We start from the raw sequence: 21,798 nt of genomic DNA on the forward strand, positions 1-21,798 counted from the left end.
ATACGAGGTGCAGACAAGCACCAAAACAAATTGAAGTACATGGTGCATACACGCACCCAAGCAGAGAAATGGTGGTGCACAGCCTCCCCCACAAACTTCAAAATTTGTGGAAGGAAGAGGAGAGGTGCTGACACGCACCTGGAAAAAAATCCAACTGCCCGGAGCTCCCAACCCCCCTCACTGAACTTCGTGCCATCGGCCTGCCTCTGCACCACGAGGCTGTGCAAGGAAAGAATATTACAACAGTACAGGAAGAAAAGAAGACATAAAAGTGCAAAAGAAGGAAAAGCGCACTTACCTACATGCCTCCTCCAGCCTGAAGAATTCTTCTGGCAGCATGGCTCCTCAGCATGGCTTCACCCAGGGTCTGCTTCAAAACAAACGAGGCCGGTAGGAGGAAAGACTGTATTTCAAGTTGAAAAAAGAAGTGCACTACTGGCACCCAGTGGCCAAAGTTGGTACTGCACCCTAGTCCTGTGTTAAAGGGAAACAAGCTTGGATGAAGGCAAGTTTACAGCAGCACCTTCAGAAAGTGACTGCTCCAGACCAAGAGTGCCCCCCTGGACGGAAACGGCGAGGAAGAAGGAAGCGACGCGGACGACGCTGCAAAGGGAAGGAGAAGACTGCAGCTGTCCCAGCCAAGCTGCAACAGCGAGAAATGGACGCAAGTGCCACTGTGCAGCCCCTGGCGGCCATCCACCGCCATCGCCGTAAGAGCGCCACATGTCCCAGCAGTGATGGACATCACCACAGGACAAGAAAGGGACATGCCAGGCGCTAACAAAGGATGCCCAGAAAAAAAGAGACTATGTCACATGCGCAGAGAGCTGCGCCAGAGTACGCGACGACTAAGGCAACGCCCGCGAAGATGGAGAGAGCACCCGAGAGCGTGACGTAACGCACGGGACGAGAGGCCGTGCCAGCCGGCCTTTCTGCAACACAAGATGGCCACCGTTGGCCCATCACACAGCAGGTCGAGAGAAGCAACCAACCCCCTGCAAAGCACACCCAGGTTCAAGCAGGACCCAGTGCCGAGAAGGCACTGCCTTAAGGCGCAAGCACTGCACCCTCAAGTGAAGAGGAAGCGGAAAAGAAAGTGACCCTCCGTCACTGCCCTGCAACGGGCCAGAGACTCAGCAAGGAGTGTCCTCCCACACACTGCCTCAAGACGGAGTCGGCAGTGACTCTCAAGAGGAGAGTCGCACACCCCAAGTGGCACGATGCCACCCAGCAACACTGAGAAATGCCTAGTCCTTGGACAGGACAGGACCTTCTAAAGGTCCACACAACAAAGGAGAAGAAAGCGTGGCGTAGCACCATGCTATGAAGAAGGAAGAAAGGAGATTGTGTGACATCACCTGTCACACTGCAACACCTGACGACCACAGAAGAACAAGAACGGAAGATCAACAGGGTGGAGAGTTGGAGGACTCATGCAACAAAGAAAGAGTGCACCCACAGACAAGACCACCACAGGGGTGCGGGGACGTCACTGGAGACAGCTCAGCGGGAGTACCAAACGTAAGACGCCATGCGCGAACCGCGTACTTGCCCCACGCTTCACAGTGTGACCGTCCAAGCCACCTGTCACCGGCTGCTTAAAGCAGATGGCATCACTGCTAGCATCTGCACATGAGGAAAAGAAAGACTGCACTAGCTATGGCGAAGTCCCTCCAATCACCCTCACTCCAGCAACATCACTTGTCTTCCAGGTCTCCAAATGGCAAGCACCATCATTGCCATGTGCATCACGGTATCCATCAAAGGAGTAGTTAAACAACCAGACTGGAGTCCTACACCTCTGCTTTAATGATCTGAAGAACCAGTCAACCAATGACCAACTGCTCGCCCTGACTGTATCCTGCTCTCGGTGACAAGAGCAAGTCGTGACCTAGACCCATCTACCCCTGCAATTGCACGAGCGACTAGGCAGTGGCTCCTAGGAGGTCTTGCAGCTGCCCTATGTGGCACACAAGCAGCCCCAGCGCAGACCACAAGCAGTCCCGTGACAACCCAGACAAGGGGCCTCTCAAGCTTGAGAGAGGACTGGACATTGCCCCACTGATGAAGTCAAAGAGACAAACAGGGCTGTGCAATGGAGACTCCAACAGGTCACAGCACACCAAGACTGTATTCAGTGAATTAACATGACACCAACTAGACCCCCTCCTGGCAACGTGATAGACAATTGCCCTGAGACCGTCTGAGAGCCCACATGCACCTGATCCATGTCGGCAAGCGCCCTGACCACGGAACATCCACCCTTGTGGTTGCACGAATGATTTGACCATGGCTCCTGTCGGAGAGCCTGCAGCGGCTGCCAGATGGCCCACACGCAGCCCAGCACAGTCCATGCCAATCCCGTGGCAAACCCATTGAAAAGGCCTTGAGGAAGTTCCATAGTGAAGAATCCAAAACCGAGAGGTGGTCCGGAAGCAGCTCTGCCATCAGAGGGTCAGAACGTACAAAGGTTTCAGAGGAGGACCTCACGCCATCACAGATGTCATCCGTCTTCAAGGGATAGGCCTTTGTGAAGCCAGGATGTCTCGGCAAGCAGATTCACAGTGGACTCCACCAGTGCTCGTGATGCACCCAATTCGAATGACACCCCCAATTCGAATGATACGCCCTATTCGAACAAATTGAACTGTAAACACCACCAGCCTCGCCACGAGTGCCCACAGGACTGAACCAAGGCGCATCAGTGGACACTTAAACAACCATCTGACTGTCAGAGTCCAGACTTCTTCCACACAGTGTTCGTGCCCGGCTGTTCCCGGTTAAATCATGAACTCGTGCAGAAGGATCCCAGCTCTGCCCTGCCCTGCCCTGCTCCCAGCTGCACCTGCCCACTGCAATCCTGCGGCCTGCCTTCTCGAGGCCGAGAGACTGATGGTGGTGTTTTTGTTACTGTGTTTTTTCTCTTGCAGGTTGGACTTTGTTTTTTGTTCCTCAAAGTTTTGGAGGAATGTAGTGTCCTGCTGGACACGTTCTAGTATTTGGCCAGCCTCTCTGCTGACGGCTGGCCTCACACATACACCCCACACCCACCCAACCCAGGCGTCATAAAAAGGGCCGGGCGCACGTGCCCAGGGCCAGTTCTACCGACCATGCCACTGTGTCTGTGTGACTTATTCTAGTAGCATGAGGGCCTATTGCCCCAACACTACAATAGTCACGCCACTCACGCTGCGGTGAGTGCAATGTGATGATGTGTAATGTTGGCATACCATACGAGTACTGTCACAAAGGTGCTTTTTGTCTCCATTACTGTGTCGAGTTGTACTTCAAAAGGCACCCTGAACGTACGTCGTGTATGCAATAGTATGTATGTACAATAATAATACGTATGTACAATATCCGCAACCACACCCAATCGCAAAGAAATTAAAAACAGGTCGAGAAAGTTGTACACCAGCAAGAGTGCATTAAGTAATGTCTGCCACTGGATGTCAGTAGAGTATCTTCTAAAGCACGACTGGGGACAGTACTTTCGACCGACAAGGCTTGTGAATTGTAAAACACGTCTCCCCAAATTCACAATAATTTAATTTACTCGTGTTCACTCCCTGTCCCGCAGGTATGGCTTGTGTGGTTTATTATCGGAAATGTAGCTTCTTAGCTCTTTCCGCCCCAAGTCTTTTGTCACTGTGGTCTCTTCTCTTTCAAATTGAGTCTCACTATCCATGCCTGCTTGTCATTCTCTGCCTCTAAGCCAACTGATTTGTCAGACTTCTTGGCTGTCTGACTCCTCTCCTGCCATTTCGACCAAGAGCTCTCGTCCGAACAATGTCTGTCCATCTGCAAAATTATAATATCTCAGTAAAACTATTTTTAACACCCATTATAATAAAGTTACTGTGAAAGATTGCATCACTCAGGAGCATTGGACAATGTTCGATTAAATGTGCATCATCTCCTCGTCCATTCCTTACTTTTGCTGTATTAAGGCCATATCTCCCTTTAGCACCCCTCCACAAGTGTAATTTTTCTCTTTCTTCAACAAAACTATGCCACTTTACTATGTAAAGGGAAGTCAGTCATTCCTTCTTCCTTTGTTTTATTCAGCTCTGCTAGGACTCACTCATCTGGGGTTACGCTAACGCAAATTAGACATTACTCCCTAGGCATCGTGTTGTCCCCTTTATTAGAGCTCCTTTGTACTCCGCTGCCCAGCCGTTTGCCTGTGCCTAGTCCGGGTCTTGCTGGTGAAAGATGTCATGGATTAGCATTTCGAGCTGACCCAAACGCTATTGGCGCCAGTCTGTATTGGCACATTGTGCAAAACAGAAATGCAACCCAACGTAATTATCAGTGGCTGAGATTAATGCCGGTGGCGTACCGCGCGTCATTGTGGGAGACTGGATTGGAGGGGTGTTTTTTTAAATATATAAATATGTTTGTGGGGGCCTTTAGACAAATACCGGTCAGTGGCACAAGAGAATGTGTTAGATGCAGAATCCTCAAGAAGCCTCTTGTGGGCTGGGATCACAGGATCAAGGGCCCAGTGAAAGGGGTTGCGAGTTCCTGGGCATTACACTGGAGGACACATCAAGGATGGGGACAGACACCCTGATGGCAGAAGACTGGGGTGCGGGTGCCATATTAGACTTGGCGGTACAAGTCCAGAGAAGCAGATGCATATCTCTGGAGGATACAGTATTAGAGACTCCCGCACCCCAATTGGCACATTTGTATGGTGGCTTCAGATTAGAAGACTCCCGCACATCACACTGAACGACGGAGGATGGTGGTGTCCTGCTGCTCATTCTGGAGGGCGCGGCCTGGGTTTGGGGCAAACAGTGAATGTTACAATAGTACCTGCATCACTGAAAATGTAAACTGTCCAGTTAGTTCAATGCACGACTCACAACACCTGATCTTTCAAAGTTACGCAAGTGCCAGGGTCCGTGTGCTTAAGCTACACTGAGTAAATCACATGTTGCCTACCGCTGCCTAGGTGGCTTTCTTGATGGCAGATGCAGAATACATTTTAACTGTTGTAAGCCAGAGGCTTTTTTGCCGGCCCACACCCCTCCGCAGTAATTGAAAAATGTGTGTGCTTTGTGATGAGTTGCTTATTTGTTTTGGGAATTTGTGCAATCCTGATTTATTTGTTAACCTCACTCGTTGGGTTCAGCAGGATTCCTTCTTCCTGTATAGAAAACAAACATTCTCAGTCACTTTCAACATGCCTATTTCAAAGTGGAATACTCTGCTAAAACAGTTTCCTTTGATTTAAGGCTATAAAGGAATGATTAAGAGTAAAATAAAGCGCAGCAATAAGGACACAGAATTTGCAAATCTATGCTGGCACAAAATTTGCAAATCTATGCTGCAATATCCTGGAGGGTCTGACAGACGGTGGGTGCCATATTGCTAAAGTGAAAGTCTGACAGTACTAACCGTGCAGATAGTTAAATGAACAGGATAATTTCAGAGAAACTGTTGTCACACTGTGCTGGAAAAAACCCAGAGGTCTCACTCTGAGAAGCATAGAGAGCAGTCTCATAAGGAGGTGTTGGACTTTTTTGCTTATGCAAGGTCATCCTCAATCTTTTTGCCTCCTTCCTCCTATTTTTTCTGACCTGTTGCTGTTGGCTTTTGAACTCTGAGCACTTTACCACTGCTAACCAGTGCTAAAGTGCATATGCTCTCTGTGTAAATTGTATTGTTGATTGGTTTATCCATGATTGGCATATTTGATTTATTAGTAAGTCCCTAGTAAAGTGCACTAGAGGTGCCAGGGCCTGTAAATCAAATGCTACTAGTGGGCCTGCAGCACTGGTTGTGCCACCCACATTAGTAGCTCTGTAATCTTGTCTCAGACCTGCCACTGCAGTGTCTGTGTGTGCAGTCTTAACTGTAAATTCGACTTGGCAAGTGTACCCACTTTCCAGGCCTAAACCTTCCTTTTTCTTACATGTCAGACACCCCTAAGTAGGCCCTAGGTAGCCCCAAGGGCAGGGTGCAGTGTATGGTTAAGGTAGGACATATAGGCCCTCATTGGGCAGAGGGCAGAGGAAGCACCGCCAACAGGCTGGCGGTGCTTCCGGGGCATTCTGACCGCGGCGGTAAAGCTGCGGTCAGAAAAGGGGAACCGGCGGTTTTCCGCCGGTTTTACCCTGCCCCAGGGAATCCTCCATGGCGGCGCTGCATGCAGCGCCGCCATGGGGATTCCGACCCCCTTCCCGCCAGCCTGGTTCTGGCGATTTTCACCGCCAGAACCAGGCTGGCGGGAACGGGGGTCGTGGGGCCCCTGGGGGCCCCTGCAGTGCCCATGCCACTGGCATGGGCACTGCAGGGGCCCCCTAACAGGGCCCCAACAAGATTTTCAGTGTCTGCATAGCAGACACTGAAAATCGCGACGGGTGCAACTGCACCCGTCGCACCCCAGCAAATCCGCCGGCTCCATTCGGAGCCGGCTTCATCTTTGCTTGGGCTTTCCCGCTGGGCCGGCGGGCGATCTTTTGAAGATCGCCCGCCGGCCCAGCGGGAAAGTCAAAATGCTCCCCGCGGTCATTTGACCGCGGGGCGGTGTTTGGGCGGTTTCCGCCCGGCGGGCGCCGCCCGCCGCCCGCCGGGGTCGGAATGACCCCCATAGTAATGTGTTTTATATGTCCTGACAGTGAAATATTGCTAAATTTTTTTTCACTGTTGCAAGGCCTGTCCCTCTCATAGGTTAACATGGGGGCTATCTTTAAATCTGATTAAAGTGTAGATTCCCTTTGGGAGCGGATGGACATGTGGAGTTTGGGGTCTCTGAGCTCACAATTTAGAAATACATCTTTTAGTAAAGTTGATTTTAAGATTGTGAGTTTGAAAATGCCACTTTTAGAAAGTGAGCATTTTCTTGCTTATACCATTTCTGTGACTCTGCCTGTTTGTGGATTCCCTGTCTGGGTCAGTTTGACAGTTGGGCTGGTTGCACCTCACCCTAGACAGTGACACAAAAGGAGCTGGGGTGTAGTCTGCATTTCCTGATGAGCCATCTGTGCTAGGAGGGAGGGGAAGAGTGGTCACTTACACCTGAAAGGGCTGTGCCTGTCCTCACACAATGCAGTCTCCGACCCCCTGGTGAATGTCTGGGGCCTGGCCTGGGCAAGGCAGGTTTTCACATTCAAAAGAGACTTTACTTTGAAGTAGGCCTACTTCAAAGGAGAAATTGGGTATAAGAAGGGCACCCAAAACCACAGACTTTAGAAACACTTCTGGAACCAAGAGGAACCTCTGCCTGGAGAAGAGCTGATAGCTGAGGAAGAAGTGCTGCCCTGCCTGTGACTGCTTTGTGGAGCTTTCCTGCAGTGCTGCTTCTGCCAGAGTAAGAGGGCAAAGACTGGACTTTGTGTGCCTTCCATCTTGTGAAGAAATCTCCAAGGGCTTGAGTTAGAGCTTGCCTCCTGTTGTTTGAAGTCTCAGGGACAGCAAAGACTTCTCTCTGCCAGCACCTGTAGTCTCTGGAGAGACTCCTGCTCTGACAAGTGGTGCCCTATCCAGTCCCTGGGCCCTTGAAAGGAAAGCTGGTGGAAATCCAAGGAAATCGACTTCGGACGACTCCGGACCGATGCCGCTGCTGAATCTGGTGACGCCGCCTGCACCCGACGCCATAACCTTCGCTGGAAACGCGATGCTCTTCGCAGGCCCGACGCCGCTGCAGCCCTGCTGAAGTCCGCGACTCCGTGGAAGTTGCTGCACCACGTCGTGACCGATGCCGCTCGAAGTGCGCGGATTCAACGTTTCGCACAGACGCCGTGATCCCCGACTTCGCGCATCGGCTTGTTTTCACTCTTCACCAAAGGTACGTGTCCGGCGCCGCTGGTGTCGGCTTGTTGGGAACGACTCCATCACGACGCCGTGTTAACATCTCATCGAAGCATTTTTGTTTCTAAGCACTATTTTTGAGTTTAATCTTTCAAAATTCATAACTTGACTTGTGTATGTCGGATTTTTGTCGTTTTGGTCTTGTTTTGTTTAGATAAATATTTCCTATTTTTCTAAACTGGTGTTGTCATTTTGTAGTGTTTTCATTGAGTTACTGTGTGTGTTGGTACAAATACTTTAAACCTAGCACTCTGAAGTTAAGCCTACTGCTCTGCCAAGCTACCAAGGGGGTAAGCAGGGGTTAGCTGAGGGTGATTCTCTTTTACCCTGACTAGAGTGAGGGTTCTTGCTTGAACAGGGGGTAACCTGACTGTCAACCAAAGACCCCATTTCTAACAGGAGGGTATACTGCAAGACAGAATTTCACTGCATCACAGTGATATCCCAGACCAGTATCCCTAGGGTAGAGGAAGTGCATGTGGTTAACAGAGACATCTAGCAACCAAGCACAGTACACGCCAGAAATTACATGAAGTTTTCAGGTCATGGTTTGAGGAGAGATTAAAACCTGCATCTAAATGGATCATAGTATGCATATGGTTACCTTCCAAGAGCAGAGGAAATATCATCAACTAAAAGTTGTATTTAAAAATAAGATTCAGTTGAAGCAAATTGCTTTTTCTTTATTTCTTTGTTATTTTGCTTGTTTGTTTCTTTCCTTCTTAATTATTTTCTTGAATTCTGTCCCGCTCTTCCTTTCTATACATATTCAACTTTATCTTGTTTTCTCTTTGTTCATTTCAGGAAGTGGCTGTGCTCCTGATAAATTGTGAGGTAAGATGGCAAACCATACGACGGAGAAAAATATCTCTGTATTGACTGTTAGGCACTAATAAGAGCAACCGATAGAGTACCAGATATCAGCTAGGCTGTCAGTGAAACAGTGAATGAAGGCAAAATGTGCACTTGCTGGAAAAAGCATTGCATATTCCTGCAAAAATGTTTAGCAAGAAAAGAAAGTCTCAGATCCTTAGAGGTCACCCATGTGTAACAATGTGGAAAATTATCAAAAAGGAACATAATTATACAATAGGTGGAGCAGAAACACAGGAAAGTCAGGGGAGTGAGCCTAGGCATTTTCAATGCCAGTCAAGGTTGACAAGAGCATACACCAAAGACAACAACAGAAGTCAAGGAGGAAAGCAGAGGACAGTTGACTTATGAAGGAAGGGATTGTGAAGTTATGGTGATGTATGAGAGCTCTTTCCTTGGAGCATAATATGTAGACATTTGACTTCATAGTGCAAGAGAAGTTATTGGATAAGTGTGGGGTTAGTCAATTAAAGGCTGCATAGATTGTCATGGCAATAGTAGTCCTGTTAACACGTGATATAGTTTAACCCAATGTAATGTATGTGGCTTCCTTTTAGCCACCACTCCCACAATATCCCTTGCTCTATACAAATTGTAGTCCAATCATTTTAGAAACATGCTAACATCATAAAAGCAATATAGGTGTTTCAATATGCTGGACACTTGTTGAGTTCGTTGTAGGAAGCTGGCTCTGTATATACTATACTAAAGTAAGATTTAAGGTGCACGGAGTCCAGTGGTTTCCCAGAGGCCTTACAGAGGCTAAAGTAGATAATACTAATGCTGTCTTTTTGTGGTAGTGTTGTCGAGCAGTGAGGCTTAACAGAGGGTAGTGCAAAGCATTTGGTGTACACACACAATCCAGAAATGAGGCATACATTCAATGACAAGCTCCAGGCCAATGATTTATATAGCAAAAATATAATTTGTTATTTTATTTCTAGAACCTCAAGGATCTGTGTTGCAGGTAAGTACAGCTGTAAGCTTGTATCAGGCTTATATATCAAACACACTTTGTTTGCAGATAAAACAGTTTTCAAGTAAGCAACACTTTTCCAAGTAGACAGTGCAGTTCCTCACAGAAAGCTATGCAGTCATGGGGGAGAAGTGTTAACACAGTTTACAGGTAAGTACTTGACTTACGATCCCAGTCTTCAGGGGTTAGGATGTCCACAGCTCAAAGTTCAAGTTGACTCCAAAAGCGGACCACCAGCAACACAGGGCCGGCCAGTTGCAGAGGTCAAATTTGGTGTCAGGTTTTAATGGCTTTCTATGGATACTGGGGGCACTCAGAAAGAAACAGGTTGGAGGTAAATACCCACGACTTCAGGGCACAGGTGTAGATGAGCACAGGAAGGTGTGAGAAAGTAGCCTCTTTCTAGCATGGTTACCCCCACTTTTGGCCTGTTTGCAAGTGTGTCAGTGTGTTTTTACTGTGTCACTAGGATCCTGCTAGCCAGGACCCCAGTGCTCATAGACAAAAACCTATATGTCAGTGTGTTTTGCCTGTCTCACTGGGATCCTGCTGGTCAAGACCCCAGTGCTCATAGTTTATGCCCTTATGTGAATGCCTGTGAAGTGCCTAACTGTGTCACTGAGACTCTGCTAACCAGAACCTCAGTGCTTATGCTCTCTCTGCTTTTAAATTTGTCACTGTAGGCCAGTGACTTCATTTACCAATTTCAATTGGCATACCGGACCCCCCTTATAAGTCCCTAGTAAATGGTACCTAGGTACCCAGGGCATTGGGGTTCCAGGAGATCCATATGGGCTGCAGCATTTCTTTTGCCACCCATAGGGAGCTCAGACAAACCCTTACACAGGACTGTCATTGCAGCCTGCGTGAAATAGTGCACACACTATTTCACAGCCATTTTCACTGCACTTAAGTAACTTATAAGTCACCTATATGTCTAACCTTCACTTGATGAAGGTTAGGTGCAAAGTTACTAAGTGTGAGGGCACCCTTGCACTAGCAAAGGTGCCCCCACATAGTTCAGGGACATTTCCCCAGACTTTGTGAGTGCGGGGACGCCATTATACGCGTGCACTACATATAGGTCAATTCCTAGATGTAGCTTCACAATGGTAACTCAGAATATGGCCATGTAACATGTCTAAGATCATGGAATTGTCCCCCCATTCCAAATATGGTATTGGGGAGCCAATTCCCTGCATCCTGGGGACTCCACCATGGACCCCCAGTACTGCCAAACCAGCTCTCTGAGGCTTGCACTGCAGCTACAGCTGCTGCCACCTCAGACAGGGTTCTGCCCTCTTGGGGTCTGGGCAGCCCAGTCCCAAGATGGCAGAACAAAGCATTTCCTCTGAGAGCAGGGTGTTACACCCTCTTCCTTTGGAAATAGGTGTTACAGGCTGGGGAGGGGCAGCCTCCCCTAGCCTCTGGAAATGCTTTGAAGGGCACAGATGGTGCCCACCTTGCATAAACCAGTCTACACCTGTTCAGGGACCCCTGCTCTGGTGGGAAACTGGGCAAAGGAAAGGGGAGTGACCACTCCCCTGTCCATCACCACCCCAGGGGTGGTGCCCGGAGCTCCTCCAGTGTATTCCAGACTTCAGCCATCTTGCTTTGCAAGGTGTGGGGGCACTCTGGAAGGGTCTGAGTGGCCAGTGCCAGCAGGTGACGTCAGAGATCCTTCCTTATATGTGCATACCTGATAAGGTAGCCAATCCCCCTCTCAGGGCAATTTAGGGTCTCTCCTGTTGGGTCTCTTCAGATTCTGCTTGCAAGTTTCCTTCAGGAATCCTCTGCAACAACTTCAGACTCTTCTGACCTCGGATCAACCGAAGCCTGCTCCAAGAAATTCTGTAACTGCAACAAATTGTCTACAAGAGACACTTTTCTTCAGCAACCTCAGCTCCAATGCAGCAACTGCTACAGTTTCCATGGTGTGCATGCTCTGGGGACTCCCTGTCTTCATCCTGCACCAGAAGGACCAAAGAAATCTCCTGTGGAGTGACGGAGTCACTCCCCTGTTCCAAGCAGGCACCTTCCAATACGATCACTGGTACCCTGGGGATCCTCTCACAGCGACAAGTGTGCTCCTAAGGACACAGAGGGTGGACATCATTGACATAGACTGTCCTAAGGTCCTGCTGATGCAATTTGGAGGAGGTAAGACCTTACCTTCCTCAAGAGCGATGGTACCCCTGTGTACTGTGTCTTCTTTGCCTCCTGAGGCCTATGTGCACCCTTTGCAAAATTCCTTTGTGCACAGCCTGGCCCAGGTCCCCAGCACTCCATCCTGCGATGCTCAACTCGCTGAGTTGTTCTCCGGCGGCATGGAACCTTCCTTTGTTGTGCTGCATCAACTGTGTTTAACGCCTCCTTTGAACCCGCATCCTGTGGCTTCTGAGGGTGCTGACTGGCATCCTAAGGGCTGTCTAAAGTGCTGAGAGCCCCCTCTTCCTCCTCACATAGAGCTGAGGCCCCAGGTCCCTCCTGGGTCCATCCAGCTCCATTTTGATGCAAAACACACTTTTGTCATAGCCAAGGCTTGTTGGTGCCTTCCAACACGAAATCTCATCTGCAACAATCTTCACGTTGTGTGGCATCTTTTGCATCATGCAGGAACCCGCTTGCATCTTCCTAGGGTGCATTCCTTCAGTCTTCAACTAACTGGGGACTCTTCTTTTGCACCCTCCTCTGGGTTGGCAGGGACTCCTGTCCTTCCTGGAACTTCTTTCGACTTATGGACTTGGTCCCCTTCCTTTGCAGGTCTTCAGGTCCATTAATCCAGCAGTTGTTCTTTGCAGACTTGGTTGGCTGCTGCAAAAAAATTCCAAAAACAAGGTGTATTGTGTCCTAAGGAAACTTGCAGTACTTTACTCCTGCTTTTCTAGACTCTGGGTTGGGGTAATTTACTTACCTTTACTGTATTCTTACTCTCCCAGCGATTCTGCACACACTACACTTGTCTAGGGGGGAATTTCTGATTCGCATTCCACTTTCTTAGTATATGGTTGGTGTTGCCTCTAGACCCATTATCTCCCTTTGTATTCTATAGGATTTCCTACTGTTTGCATTGTCCTATGACTATTTACTTGTCTAATTTTGGTGTCTAGTGTATATATTGTGTATAATACGTACCTCGAGAAGGAGTATTGTCTCTAAGATATTTTTGGTACTTTGATGCCCAAATAAATACCTTTATTTTTGGTAACACTGAGTATTGTCTTTACTTGTGTATAAGTACTGTGTAACTATAAGTGTTATTGCATGAGCTTTGCAGGTCTCCTAGTTCAGCCTAAGTTGCTCTGCTATAGCTACCTCTATCAGCCTAAGCTGCTAGAACACTACTACCTTTCACTAATAAGGGATAACTAGACCTGGTACAAGGTGTAAGTACCCACTACAAACCAGACCAGCCTCCTGCTGAAGGGCAACAGATCAGCACCAAAACACACCCTCAGAGGCACAGGCCGGGTGTAGGGTGCAAACACAGGGTTGGGCACCCAATAATAATCAAAAAGGGAACCCCGGGGGTCACAAAGTTGCTGCAAGCTGGGTCCAGAGAGTCAGTTTCAGAAAACCAAAGGCTGAACAAGTAGGAGAGGCGCCTGCTGGACTTTGCTGGATCGACGGTCGGATTAACCAAGGCCTGGGGGCTGCGGATGCAGGGGTACCTTTGGATTTCGGGAATCTTTGTCGGATCTGTTTGCGGTCTGGGGGTCCTCTGGATTTAGGCTGCAGGCTTCGTCGTGTTGGCCTGGAGGGGTTAACCCAGGGTGGACTCCAAGTCAAAATGGCTTGGGGACCTTCTCTGGTGGTCCACCTGGACTAGTGCTGTGGGTCTCGGGTGGGTCGACAGTCTTTTGGGGGTTTGTAGAGGTGGCTGGTCCTGCAGGATGCATCACCTTTTTGTAGCAGGAGTTCTGAAGCTGCAGAGAGGCCAGTCTGGCTAGGGCCTAGTCAGTTGTTGTATGTAGTCTTCACTGTTGGGGTCGACTCTTCAGTTCTTCCTATTCTTTTTCTTGAGGTCATCAGGAATCTGATGAGCAAGGTTCAGAGGTGCCCCTAAATACTATATTTATGGGCATTACTGGGATCAGGCGGCAGTAGCCAACTGCTACTGTCTCTAAAGGTAGCTACACCCTTCCTGTGCCCACTTCCTTGGGGGAGGGGCACATTCCTATCCCTGTTGGCTACTCTCCTCCAAAGCAGGATTCTGCAAGGAGAGGTCACTTCAACTGTGGGCACCCTAGGGGTGGTCCCAGCTGCAGTGGTCACTCCTCCTTGATTTTCCTAATTTTCCCACAGGACCTGCCACCAAAAGTGGGGCTTGGCCTGGGGGGGGAGAAAGTATCTCCACTAGCTGGAGTGCCCTGGGGTAGTGTAATAGGAAGCCTGAGCCTTTGAGGTTCACTGCCAAGTTTTGCAGTTCCTGCAGGGGAGAGGTGTGAAGCACCTCCACCCAGAGCAGACTTTGTTCCTGACCCCAGAGAACACAAAGGCTCTCACCCCATGGGGTCAGAAACGTGTCTGTTAGTGGCAGGCTGGCACAGACAGGTCAGCCTTACACTAAAGGGTTGGTTGAAATACAGGGGGCATCTCTAAGAGGCCCTCTGTGTGCATTTTTAAATAAAGTCAACACTGGCATCAGTGTGGGTTTATTGAGCTGAGAAGTTTGATACCAAACTTCCCAGTCTTCAGTAAAGCCATCATGGAGCTGTGAATCTCGTGATGACAAACTCCCAGTCCATGTACTCAATATGGCCACACTGCACTTACAATGTCTAAGAATGGACTTAGACACTACAGGGGCATATTGCTCATGCAGCTAAGCCCTCACCTGTAAGGCTGTAAGGCCCGCTAGAGGGGTGAATTACCAATGCCACAGGCAGTGGTTTGTAGGCATTGCACCCAGAGGAGGATGCCATGTCAACTTTACCTTTTTCTTCCCCACCAGCACACACAAGCTGCAATGGCAGTGTGCATGTGTTTGGTGAGGGGCCCCTTAAGGTGCTACAATACCCTCCCTGGCCACAGAGCCCTTGGTACCACTGGTACCATTTACAAGGGACTAAGCTGTGTGCCAGAAGTGTACCAACTGGGGAAGCAATGGTAAAGTTTAGGGAAAGAACACTGGTGCTGGGGCTTGGTTAGCAGGATCCCAGCACATACTTAGTCAAGTTAGCATCAACATCAGACAAAAAGTGTGGGGTGGGGAGAGGGGTAACCATGCCAAAAGGGGCACTTTCCTATATTAGTGCCCTCTTTCCTTTGTTCTATCCAATGATAGGCACACATCAATGCTCTGGCTGATGAAATGCACAAATCACTGCAGTAAACCTTAAGGCCCATATTTATGGAAGGTTAGCGCCGCTTTAGCGCCAATAATTTTGGCGATAAAACGGTACTAACCTAACTCCATATTTATATTTTGATGCTAGACCTATCTAGCGTCAAAATAGTGAAGTTAGCGCCATGTTTTGGATGCACAGAACCACCTTGCGTCAATGAGATCAATGAGATGCAAGGTGGGCGTTCCCATCCTAAACACGGCCCTAACCCACAAATGCCATATTTATTTCCAGGTGCAGAAACGACGCACAAGGAGGAGGCGGTCCTAAATAATGGTGCTAAGCCTGCCCTGGGTCAGACTAGACGTTAAGGTAGGCCAATTTTCATGGTGGAACACCATGGAATGGGCATAAAGATGCCCACCCCAGGAACACGACCACCCACACCACAGGGGCACTACAGGAGGGGGACCCCAACCCAGGTAAGTTTAGGTAAGTATAATACATTTTTTTTTTTTTCAGTGCCCTTGGCACTGGCATGTGGCCCCTCTTCCTGGCACTGGTTATGTTGGGCTTGCCCAGGGCGCACTAGTCCCCTGTGGTGGGCATTGGGGTGGTAGTAATAACTCCTGTCTACACTTAGAAAGGAGTCATTTAATGGCTGCTTGGTCATCAAAAAATGATGGTAGGCTGGTTAGCAGCATAATATTTCCTGCTAACCAGCCTTACGTCATTTCAGACCCACTAGCGCCATTTCCCTACCGCCATCCCTGACCGGCTAGCATCTTTGTTTTAGACAATAGCCATTCCTTAGCACCATCTTGCATTATTTAATAAATTTGCCGCTAAGATGGATCTATGGAATACCATTAGCGGACGTCGGGAAAAATTACGCAAAATTGCGTTAGTGCAGTTTGACATCATTTTTCATAAATATGGGCCTAAGTGTGTACATGATATTCCCTAACTTCCTAATACAATTGTTGAACGCTTGCTTGGCATGGCATTGCTGTTAATTCAAAAGTACTGATCTTATACCTTTAGAGGTGCATGGATTATTTTCCGAAAAAGTATGCAACATGAAAAAATAAGTTAGTAAGAGTTTCTCTTCTTCCCACTACTTCATTAAGAAGACTGCGCCAATCCTTTCCCTTCCACAGTCTCTAGACCCAGCATTTGGCAGGGCAATATTGGAGAGGGGGTGTACCTGTGCCCCTTGCTATGTTTGAACCCTCAGACCCATATGTCTTAGAATAGGTGGTATTTTCCTGAAAGTGTCACTTGCTCTATAGCAGGGGAGTTTCTCAGAAAACAACACATACACTAATTGAAACTAGTTTTCTTTTCAAGTGTTTTCAGAAGAGGTCGGTAACTGAAGCAGGGGTTGACTAGTCGATGCATAGCTTTTTTGTCTAGGAGTACAGGTATCAATAAATAGGTGTCAGCTGAACAGATTGCGCTTTTGGCATAACATGTTTCTCTCGTCAATCAACACAATGTAGTGCACTTTGGAGCCATAATACCATCATGTTGAGTATATAACATGCATTATCTAGTAATGACTTTTGTTGGTGAAATTAATTCAAAATTATAAAATCCAGAGAGAAACATCTATGTTAATGTCTTGCAAAGTTTCAAAAACGATATATAGCCTTCTCCTCTTGTCATTATTACGAGCTGATGTATAGGTAGGAAGAGAAAGAAAACAAGAGTATTATGAGTAATAAAAGAATATGCTTTTATCATGAATGAAACTCGAAGGATGTGGTGTGCCTACTCTATTAAGTAGGGAAGGGTATGAGAGCTGTTGTGGAATGTAGTGAGTTCAGAACAATTTAGATTTATCATATAAGGTAGTTTGTACTCATCCTGTTGTAATATGTTTCATCTTGCTTAGTGTTACAATCATTTTCAGGAGCTGAACATTACTAAATTTGTATCAAACAGTCATTTTTTACTCCTCCTCCTCCCTCTTACAAAGTAATTTTAACTTCTTAAGGTTCCCTTATGATCTTCACTTTATCAACTCATATTTAGTCAGAGTATTGTGGTCTGATTTTAATTGTTATAGTATCCTGGAAGGAAGTGGTTTAAAAGATAGGAGCAGATTTCAGGTAATAGTGACATTTTGTTTCATAATTTCTAAAAGTATTTATTTTTGTTTGTGCAATTTTCAGGTGAAGAAAGGAGGAGAAACCACCAACCAGACTCCTCCGATATTTCCCTTATTTCCCTTATTTTCCCAATCCCTTCGTTAGCCTATTTTTATACTCTTTCCTTCACTCACCATTCCTCTTTCCCCCTCACTCTCACCCCTATTTGCTTTTGCCTCTTTACCTGTTTTTCCAATGAAGGCTGGATTAAACATGGGTTGCCTGTGGAACCCACTTCATAAGGAGGGTGGGTATGCTACCATGCCCTATTACTTTAACCACGGACAGGAGAGCCAATACAAGCTGAGGGAAAAAGTTCTGCTGCCCCGCGCCAATAGCCTAGCATTAAAAAGCAGTCATTTCAATTTGTGTCCACATTTTAACCTGTATTCTTTAAGGTGCCTGGCAAACTGGTCACAATTCATTTCTTTAGCCTATTATGTTAGTTTTCACAACTGATAGGCAGTTCTTTATTATGTTAAATATTCTTTTGTTACTGATTTCAACATATGTTTTAGCGTTATTTAATTTCTCAATAGCTGCATTAATAGCTTCAGGGACACTTGCCTCCACTTCCTTCTCATCTGGTATCTGCCAGCCGGAGCAGTGGTTTAGTCTCCCGGTACCGGGCCTTGCCAAACTTCCAAAGAGACAGACCCCAGCTTGCGGAACAGCACTCGGTCGCCATACCTGGCAGTGGAAAGATGGGGTTCTCTTATCCCGCTCCAATAGCAAAGCGCATGAAGGCTGCGCTCAAACAAAGCTATTTTCCATTTTATTTTCCCTGATTTGTTTTCCTTGTATTGTTCTGGGGACCCTGTCCCAATGGTCACAATTAATTATTTTGAGTTATTTTGTTAGTTATTTGCAGCTTTGTTATTTTAGTTAATCTTTGGTTACTGATTTTCAAATTTATTTTACCTATATTTTTTCTCAATACCTGCGGTTGCAGCCCGGAGGCCCTTGGGCTAGGTTTCTTTCTCGGCTGTCATCATCCAGCTGGGGCAGCAGTTCAGTATCCTGACGTAGAATAATCTTCAGTAAACAATGTACATAGGTTTATATAAGTAGCTTAATAAGGAGCTGTGCAGCAATGTGGATAGATTCTCTGGGACCATAGGGTCTTAATTGGAGTTGACTGTGAGTTGGATACTTATGGCCACAACGGTGACAAATATCCTGTGTCTCCCAAAATATAATTCCAATTATATCCTACGGGATTTAGATTTTGGCGGATGGGATATCCATCACCGTTGTGGTGGAGTAACCCCTCTGCCAAATTCTAAATCAGGCCCTTAGTTGCCCTCAGTTGCTCCTTTCAATATAAATCTTTTTTTAATCCGTCCTTCCAACTTTTAACTACCAACTCTCACACCACTGCTTCCCCTAATCCCTTTACCCCTGTCACCCCCACCAATTTAGCCTTAACCACACACTCTCCTATATTTCCATCTTCCAAACTCCCCTCAGTGACGCATTTCATTTTCCCAAATATCCGGTAAGCCTGCTAGTTCACTTCTTAACAAGCCATATAAATGAACCTAATTTTCCCTCAATTGTCTTCTTCATACATACTCAACATGGATTTTGAATGTGCTTGCCAATGCCATTCTTCTCAATAAACGAGATTAATAATTGATTGATCACATTCTGTGGCAAAGTGCTGAAGAGCCTGAGACACTTATAGCCAGTATGTGACTCCAGTCACCAGAGGCCTTCAGCTGCACCAAGCCCTGCTGACCATCAACATTTCTTCAACCAAAGCAGGAAATTCCCACAGCACAGGGTGCTCACTTTTGGGAGCTGTTGGAGTACATTGGAGGGCACTGACAGGAGGGTATGTCACAAGTCCATTGCACTAGAGTTGTTCTTACCACACCAGGCCCTAACCATGACGCACCCTCTTCAAAAGTAGCAGACATTTCTCAGAGGACATGAAGCATGAAGGTTCAGCCAGTTGCTGCTGTGGGAAAACCTGAAGATTGACAGCCTGTCTGGAACCTGATTGATTTTGGAAGAGGCAAGGCTGGGCCTATGTTCTGGCATTGGCCTTTTGGAGGCAATTTAGTCAACTAGTCAACTGAGTGTTGGGTCTTGGACTATGTATGCCTACAGGTTGAATCACCACCCCTTCACACACCCCGAGTTTGTCTATTTTAATTAAATATTTTTTGCTACACTCTTTAAAGTCTATTTTGGGGTGGAGGCTAAACCTGAGGGTTTTCTTCATTGACATGCATTGATGCAATGTTTAGGCAGTCATGGCAACATCAATTCCTGTACTATAGATGCTGCTAAACTTTGTGGTGTGTTTTGGTTACATTACTTTCTTCTAATTTATTGTATAACTCCCTTCGTTTTGGAAGTCTTTTATGTAGACATTTTTTAGGTTTATATTTGAGGTTTAGAAATCCTTTCACTGGATTTTTTTTATAATCTAGCAGGTGTTCTAATCTGTGCAAGGGGTACTTGAGATACCTGAAAATATTTAAACTCTATTTGATTAGCGGCTATTGCTATGTTACTATTTTCTGCATTGTAGGATCTTCATTGACAGTCATAAACTTAGAATAGTTCTGTGCTGCCTGCACGGACCCCAGAACACCTTCTTCAGTATGTTTTTATGTCTCATAAAAGTTTTAATCATATTGATCATGTGAGTCATTTTCTTCATAGTTGCAGTGTAGACTATCAGTGATGTATTTTTCCCTGAAATGCTGAAGCAGTGTAGTATGAACATAAGTGAGAGGAAAAAAGCCTTTTTAAAATCTGCAACACTTTCTCATTGAAAAAGGCTGGCCCTGACATAAGTAGCATGAAAGGAAAATAACAGCCTGATGGGCCAACACTGAAAACTTGAAAATAGAGTCTGTACCTTTAAGAACCCTTGAGAGACCTCTTCCCAAAATGCACTGTGGTGGCCATTTGCCTGAGAGTCCATTCTTTTTTCCGGCTCCTTCAGGCAGGATCTCTGAACACGTCAGGAGATTTTTTCCAACAGGTTTCTGTGAGAAAATATTTTTCTGGGTTTTCAAACCTTTTTCATTTGACATTTCCTCTTTGTTTCTGTCAAGTAAGAAATGTTTCTATATTTTCCCTCTCCGTGAAAGAGTATTTCTGATCACAATGCCAGCTCTCTTCACAAAGTGCCCTTCATGTGGCAGGAACAAATCATCTTCTGATGCCCAAGAAGCATGTGTGGTATGTTTATCTCCTCAACACATCACTAAAGGCTGTGATATTTGTTAGAAGATGTCAAAAAGGGCTCTCAAAGATAGAGAAGGCTAAGACTATGTGGTTTGATGGTAGACATGAGACAAGAACAAGAAAGGAAGAAAAAGAGGAGAATGGAAAGATCATCGTTAAATATCTCCTCTCAAAAGAAGAAAAAATCAGGTACAGACTTCCAAAACAGGAGATCTGCTTCCAGGAGCTCTCCATCTCGACACCGTCACCACCATTCTAATCTACCTCATAGATCAACGTCAATGCACTGGCTGTCACCATCACAAGGTATGGTTCCATACTGTTCACCATCCAGACAAGGATCAACGTTGATGGGACACCAACATCACCGATCGACTCCGAGAAGCTTAACACCGACTACAGCATGTGCTATTGACAAAATCCCGTAAAATTGATATCTATGTCAATACTACACCATTTGATGTTGCAATCACACCACTCTGTCAGTGCCTGAAACTCACTCAACGTCAAAAAGGCACATGTCACCGCCTACAGGTACATCTTCTAAACAATGTAGTATGATGTCGATGACACGCTATTTGACATCCAGACCATTTCACAAAGAGATTTCTTCGTCTTCATCTCACTGGACAGGTTCTTCATGACCTCAGAACCACCTTCACCTGAACAAGCCTTAAACCTACAGCCAATACGTCCAGTAATACCATCTGAGGACCCCCTTCAAGTTCACTTATCACCATTAAATCTCTCACCAGCAACACAATGCAATAGGGTGACTTCTATGCCTTCAGTTAGAAAATGGAAGGCTCCATCACCAGCCAAAACAGCACCTGCAAGACAGTTTTTTCTCAGAACATCTTCTCAATCTTTAAGGTCTAGATCACTAGATTTGACAACCTCTTCTTATACTCCGACTTCTCCAGCACCGTCTCTGAATAGAGTATCGCCAGTAAATGATGTCATAACTTTTTAAGACGCTCTAAGAAGAGGAGCTTCTAAATTAAACATTCAGCTGGATACTCCTCAGTCATCAGTGTCAGGAATTTTTGAGACTCTCCAACCCAGGTCCTCCGCTAGACCCCTTCTCTCAATGCTCCCAGCACTCCTGGAGATAGCTCAAGAACCCAGCTACAGTAAAAGCAGCAACACCAAGGCTTCTTAAAATATATAGATCACCACAACAGGATCCAGACTTAGTCGAGTTGGATCTGAAACCAGATTCATTAATTGTAACAGGTGTATGAAGGAGACATGCTACTGCTCCAGAGACAACAACCCCACCAGATTGCAAAAGCAAGAGAATGGATGCAATACGAAAAAGAATGTGCGGCACAGCGACCGCCCGTCTAGGCAACACCAATTCTGCAGTTCTACTAGGGAGGTGTCATCAGGAAATAGAAAAAGTGTTTCCTTTGGAAGACAGTCTATAGCTATACAAAAGAAGTGTACACATCTTCTACTTCAGTCCAAGCCGATGGTA

The 21,798-nt window shown here is 46.6% G+C and overlaps 1 long non-coding RNA gene across 1 annotated transcript in view; it reads left to right on the plus strand.

The window, feature by feature from the left end:
* The window catches only part of LOC138283381 (uncharacterized), a 71,026-nt gene extending 51,494 nt beyond the window's left edge, over nucleotides 1–19,532 (plus strand). The window contains exons 2-3 of the long non-coding RNA XR_011201227.1: nucleotides 8,626–8,655; nucleotides 17,136–19,532. This is a non-coding gene — a long non-coding RNA (uncharacterized lncRNA). The remainder of the gene's footprint in view (nucleotides 1–8,625; nucleotides 8,656–17,135) is intronic.
* The last annotated feature ends 2,266 nt before the right edge of the window (nucleotides 19,533–21,798 follow it).

The sequence above is a fragment of the Pleurodeles waltl genome, chromosome 3_1 (genome assembly GCF_031143425.1).
Source record: "Pleurodeles waltl isolate 20211129_DDA chromosome 3_1, aPleWal1.hap1.20221129, whole genome shotgun sequence".
In the NCBI taxonomy this organism is placed as follows: Eukaryota; Metazoa; Chordata; class Amphibia; order Caudata; family Salamandridae; genus Pleurodeles; species Pleurodeles waltl.